Source organism: Gavialis gangeticus, unplaced genomic scaffold, assembly GCF_001723915.1.
Source record: "Gavialis gangeticus isolate Ggan-Ray unplaced genomic scaffold, GavGan_comp1, whole genome shotgun sequence".
NCBI lineage: Eukaryota > Metazoa > Chordata > Crocodylia > Gavialidae > Gavialis > Gavialis gangeticus.
Window position 1 is genome coordinate 61233045 of NW_017729033.1, and position 6953 is coordinate 61239997.

A 6953-nucleotide genomic window follows, 5' to 3' on the forward strand; every position below is an offset into this window, starting at 1 on the left:
GCTAGGAGCTGGAACCAACTTCCAAGGGAAGTGGTGCTGGCCCCTACCCTGGGGGTCTTTAAGAAGAGGCTGGATGCCTACCTGGCTGGACTCATTTGAGTCCCGTTTCTTGTTTTGGGGTTTTGTTGTTCTCCCGCCCTGGCGGGGGGTCGGGCTAGATGATCTACTAGGTCCCTTCCAACCCTTAATCTATGAAACTATGAAACTATGAAACTAAAATGCTTGTAAAATAATGAGCATTAGTGGCCTCAGTCCAGTTTCTAGGGCACATTGTCAATTCCTACGTAGCTCCACCAACAGCATTAACTGGCATTCTCATTAGGATGATGGTTCATCAGCCAGGAACTGAATACTAATAGCCAGTGAACTCCTCTGCAGAGCAATGTTTTTAAATATGCCATGACCAATGACTCTTCTTGCAGCGAAGCAATCTCCAGGGCCGTCAATGATGCAATCCTCATTTAAACATAAGTAAACTATAGCTTTTTATTTTCTACAAGCATTAGAGCTTATTATGGGATCATTCAGTGCTTACTCAAAGAAAACTCTCATTAACTTTTTGTGTGAGTTTGAATGTTCCTGGAATAAGGACATAAAGATGTAACAATCAATCAATCAATCGTCATCACCCTGTCCTCATCCCAAGGGTATTGCACTGTTTATTAGGGAATGACAATAGACATTTATGGTTAAAATTGCTTTCCAATTCCCAATGTTTGTCACTCCTAGGATATGCATATAAAAGCCAAAAAAGGTTGGATTACTTTGGGGCCAAGGTAAAAGGCCTGTAGAAAGTTTTACACAAATGGAGCAAGAGGTTTTGAAGCTAGAGATGTCTTCTCTTTCCTTCCACTTCCCCCCAGTATGTCATGGTTTGCAACATATGTACCTACAAGTAAAGGCCTGATTGAAGATAGCACACAAGCTGGAAAACATAAACATCCAAAGTAGTATTAAATTAAAAATACTCCATTTGTTGTCAGTCAGCATGGGACAGTTAATACAGTTTCAGAGTCTTTGCTGAATAGTTCAGATTTCATGTTTGTAGTTTTTTTCTAGGATTTAGAATTTCTAGGGAAGAGAATCTCAGAAAAAAACAGACCCCCACGGTTATTGTTGTAGGGGTTCTATGTTGCCAAATCGAGGGTATTAATTATGTGGCACAATTAATGACCATGTTACAGAGGCAAGGGTGGAAGGATTCTATCTCCTGTCTCCACTACGATTTTAGAGAAAAAGATCTAATCCAAATTGTTTTGCTTGCTTTGAAGAAAGAATTTTTTTTGGCAGTGAAGACAGAAAATTCAGATATTCCTAAACTCTGCAACTTTGCATCAATTACTTCACCTTTTTAATGAATAGGGATCTCTAATCCAACATACGTATAAATCTTCTGCCCTGAGGGTGAGATGTGACTTGCTTGACATTTTGATCCAATCCCTAAAACAGATTAAAATTCTGAATCGAACAGTAAGTTTCTATCTCCCATTGGAAAGATGAAACCCTTTCAGAGACAGTGCTGAAAATATGGCACAGTCGAGCACCAGCAGTGAGAGCTTTGCTTTAAGTAGAACTGAATCCTGGAATCTTCAAATTAAAAACAGCTTAAAACCTTGAGCCAGTACTCAATGAAGTGAATACAAAGACTCTTGTTGACTTGAATAGGCATTGAGTAGGGCCATAAATTACATGTGGATTGCTCCATTCATCTCAAATTATGGCACCTCTTTTTCAAGGAGGTGAGGTGTTCAACTCCCTTGCTTTTCAATGGGATTCAGGTGAGTCACTGTCTTAGACCTCTTTGAAAATCCTAGCCTGAACTAGGATCATTTTAACAGACTATTCATCCAGTTGATGAGCCTGAGTTCTTTTCCACTCACACTCATATAAATTAAGAGCAATTTCCAGAGAAGACAGAAATCTTTCCAGATCTCTGGAGTAATTACACCAGTTCAAAATGAAGTGGGAGCAGAATTAGGCCCCGAGTGCTGATCAGTTTTGTGGTATTCTGCAGCAAATAGATGGTAAGGGGCAGGGCTGAAGGTCCTTACACTCCACGACATCCAGGTCCACTTAAAGCCAGATGCAGTAAAGGGCTTGGGTAACTAAGAGTTAAATATTACAATGCCTAACTTTTAGGCATCTGGACCCTGGGATAAAACCTAGAGCCCTGACTTAGGTGCTTACACTCTGTATGTGATATATGGGGAGAGGCAAGTACCTCAGAAAACAATGCAGCACAGGCATCACATTGAGCAGGGAGACTTCAAAAGTGCATACTGTGCAACTTCTTACAACTAGGTAACAGATACTTTTTTTTTTTCCCCAGTACCTTACTCAGGGCTGCAGGAAGGCACCTTTGTAGCCCTAAACTTGTACCACGGGTACTTGTGTATACTTTTTCTTCAAAACACTAAACAGGTGTAGCTCCTTTTTCAGCAGAGGTTGCTTCTGCCCTTTTATATGATTGGCTAGTGATTAAAAAACTCAGGAAGCAGGAGACCTAAGTTCAATATCCTCCTTAGATGGATGGGATTCAAACCACATCTCCCACTTTCTTGGTGAGTTTTATAACCACCACCCTGTTCCGGGGTAGAATGCACTATTCATCCCTCCAGATTGCTGTAACATTGTGTGGGCAGAATTCAGGATTCCTAGGACTAGGAGAGTGTGACTGCAGCCTAGAGGTTAGAGTACTCATCTGAAAGGGAAGATGTGGGACTGTTCCCAGGACTGTTTGCACATTCATATTAGACTGTCATAATTTACCCCACACCAAACAAACCAAAACCAAACAACACAAAACAAAACAAAACAAAAATATACCTTGACAGCAGGGCTCAAAGCTGAAAACTCTCCCTGCAAAAAAAAGTGCACTAATTACTGGTCTACAGAGTCACGTTTGTGCATCTTCTCTTTCTCCCTCTATTTCTCTTTAACTCAATGAACCTTGAATTATTTTCTGCCTAATTTCAACAGGATGAATGGAGAGTGTCTCATTCCCAATTCAGAACAGTTAGGGCATTGTTCTTGTGGTTAGGGCACCCTCCAAGGAGGTGGATGATATGGGTTTGAATTCATCCAAGTAGATGAAAAACCTGAACCCTGTCCTCCCTTGCTCCCTAGGCAAATGCTACATTGATTAGGTTATTATATACAAGGTAGATGCTGTTGACTCCTCCTCTCCTCATATTTTAACATATGGGGGGCGGGAGAATCAATAGCACATTTCAAGGTGCCAATTGTCTTAGTGTTTGTTAAGGGTGTTCTGAAAATACCCCTGCATAATTCCCGTCAGAGAACCACGGCAGGGGAACGCCTGGTTTCAGATCCTGACCAAGACTGAGGCATGAGCTACGTGCTGAGCTGCTGAAGTGTTTCTGTGCCCATGCAGAAGCAGAAACCACAAGTCCCTTGGAACTTTAAGGTCACAAACTGTAGTACCTATGAATCTGAGACTCCTTTAGGTTTGGGTAGCAGCTGAGTGCAGTTTTTCAGGACTGCGGTTTTGAACATGGGCACCTAAGTTCATACTTTAAGGATCTACATTCTTCTTTTGGACTTAACCCCTCATCCTTAAGCAAGAAAAAAAGGAAGATAAACAAACTACTATTTACTTCCACTGAGGGGGAAGGGGAAGATAAAATTGTACTTCCCTGTCCTCTGTTCAGAGATTATAAACAAACCTTGTCTTTGTGCAAAACAAGTACCATTGACTTAGTATAGTTTGAAGCCATTTTTCAAACTATACTTCAATAAAAGTATATTGAAATCATTTTTATCCCCACGTCTGTAGCACTGGCCCAAATAAAAAGCATACCCATGGGATAATTTGGACATCTTATATTAGACTGTACTTTCCCTATAGCTAGAGACCAAGGGCATTCATTTACTTCAGCATTAGTGCATATAATCATTTAAGAGCAAGAGTGCTTAACCACTAGCCTGAGGGCCAAATATAGCCTACGGAGCCATGACATCCAGCCCACAGGGATCCCCATAGGTCAGAAAAAATTGGCAATAGGGGAGCGGGGAAGCTCTGTGTGGCAGTGTCTAGCCTTGCCTGGACCATTGCTGCAATGGCATCAAGTCTGGCCTGGCCCCCTGCTTGTCCAGATTAAGCCAGGCTGCTCTCCACTCCTGCCACGCATGTGGATAGGGGCCACTCCACCCTATCCACCCCCCAGCATTTGGATCAGGGCTGAGTTACTCTCCCCACTTCCCACCCTGGTACATCTGGATTGAGGCCACTCTGGCCCACTACCCTGACTCCCTTAAGGGTCCACATCTGGGCTGCAGCACCCTGTCATTCCTCCACTCCCCCATGCATCCAGATAGAGATTGGGCTGCTCCCTGCCCCTGTGCCCCTCCCCAGCAGATGGATCAGGGTTGGGCTGTGCACTTACCCATGGCAGGATGGGGCTCCTCTGCTAGCCTCACATGCCAGCTTGATCAAACCCACCAGCCAGATTGGGGCGCAGCTGGACCTTGAACTGCCCCTCTGGCTCAGATGGCAAAAAAGGTTGGCCACCACTGTTTTAGTTTATTTTAACATGTGGGGTACATGGGATGTGTGGGATTGACTGAAGTGTCAATACACCACTTTTGATATATTTAAGCATTTTAGTGGTACTCAACGCTGCCTCCATCTCTTTGAGGTTATTTTTAATAATAATGCTTGTTTCTTTTTAAAAGGTTTTTTTCTGATTTCCAATCTCTGCCCCTTCATTTTGATATCACCTCCTGAGGCAGGTGATATAAGGACTACAATGATATTGGGAGCAGTGACATCAGGAACAACAGAGTCAGGGACCCAATGACTGGTCTGAGACACCACCTGTGGACAGAACATGTTCCCCTCCTCTACTTGTTCTCTTCTGGAGTCAGATGTGGGAGAGCAAGGTGTGTTCACATCAGATCGACACCCCCATGTTGCTGGGAAAAATGTGTCGTATTCCCTTTGGCAAAGGCCACCATTATGTTTCACTCAGAATTTTACTAAGCTAGGAAATAGCAGGATGAAACAAGAAAGGTGAGCAGGGGTCTTTAAAATAAATCACTTAGTTAATTAATTGGAATCTAATTAGTTAGTTTAGATTAGTTAATTTATTTTGGAATACATTAGACATAACTTTTCTAGCCAATGGAGGCCAGTAGAGAGATACACTGAAGGAAAACTGGCATAACTGAGACCAGGATCAGAAGCATATTCTATTCATGTCTCAATTGCAAAATTCCTGTGTGACGTTTAGCAAACCACTTAATTTTCAATGTGCCTCAGTTTTCTCAGCTTAAAATGGGGGCAGCAATACCTGCCTGCCTGACTGGGTGTTGACACCCATTCTGTATGGTGATGAGTTTGAATGGAGGGCACCACAAAAGGGCAAAGTAAATTTGTTATTTTTCTGGTGTTTGTTAGGTTCACTGGAGCATTGCTAACACGTTTTCATTTGCCTGAGATCTGTGCGTATTATAGTAGGAGACTTGAGAGTAATTTGCATTTTAAAACTACTGCTATCTTCTTTAAGTAACTTTAAAAACTTCAATATTTGTATAAAAGAGTTATGGTTTAGCGTTACTATATTTTACATGCCCTGGGGTTTTTCATGTAGGCCCTAAATAACGTGGTTAAGCTTCATGCACTCCAAGCTGATTGGTGAATACACTGAAATACAGTAAATTCAGCAGCTTAACCACAAAGTTATGTTTTCTTTCTCCACCGGAAACACCTGCCAAAGACATGCCCTCAAGCTGCAGAGAAAGGCTCAGTGCTAAACTCCCATCTGTAGAATAGTTAGAAAGTGCTAGTGTGCATTTGGTAAGTAGATTTAAACTAGAACTACTTGACTGTCCTTTGTTGCCAGGAACATGGCAAATAATTAAACGCTGAAGAAATGTTCGTGTATTGTATTTTTTCCAGAAGTCACTGTGCACTGCTAGTGTACTTCCATATTGTTCCTCTCTCAAATGATAACATCGTGGGAAATTCACTGCAGAACAGAACTGGTGACATGTCACAGCATGAGGTTGCACCATGTATATTAGTCCTGCTTGCAACTAGAGCTCATGCATAGCTAATACTAAGTTCAATTACAGAAAGAAAGTTCATTGGTTCAGATGGTAACACATCCCTGTAGGTCTGGCTGGCAAACCTGAACCCAGTCCAGCCCTAGGTGTCTGCTGCAGTGGATCTCCCAGGGGCAGTCTGAATCCTTCCAACGCCAGCAGGCAGCACTGGGGACAGGAAGAAGGCTCTGCCAAGATGCCTCCCTTGTTGCGTCTCTAACTTGTGCAGACGAGGCCGGGTTTGGGGCCTATCGCCAGCCTGGAAAATACCATCTTCCGCCTGGTTCCTGCTCTTTAGGCTGCCTGATTCTGGGGCTTTACACTCCCATCAGCATAGCTCACGGAATCATTGGTACTACTAGCCACCGCATGCAGCGCCTTGACAGCAGCCACTCCATTACTGACCACACTCCAGACGCCACGCGCAACACTGCACCCCAGTCAGCAGCCAACCCCAGATTTAGGCGGGGCAGAGACCCTGCACGGCGGGGGAGGGCGTAGGGGGAGCTGCCAGTTGATTGGCTCAGCCTCAACAGACCAGCCAATGGCAGTGCCCTGGGGGTTGGATGAGGCGATCCCACCAGTAGAAAGCGCGGGATGAGCTAGCTCGCTCTGATTGGGCCCTTCCGGCTTGGCGGGCTATAACAAGGGGCGGAAGCGGCGGCTGGACGCCTATTGGTGCAGGTTGCTTGCTGCCTTGCGTCTGGAACGTGCTGTGCGCCGCCATCTTGGCCGCCATGTCCCGCTACCGGAGCGTCGCGACTCAGACTCGGCCCCGGGCCTGGCCGGAGCTCGGCCCCAGCGCCGCCGCGCCCTTCTGGGAGCTGCTGGGGCTGCTGTCCAGGGAGCCCGGCATGGGCTGGCTCTGCGAAGTGCTGGCCGAGCGG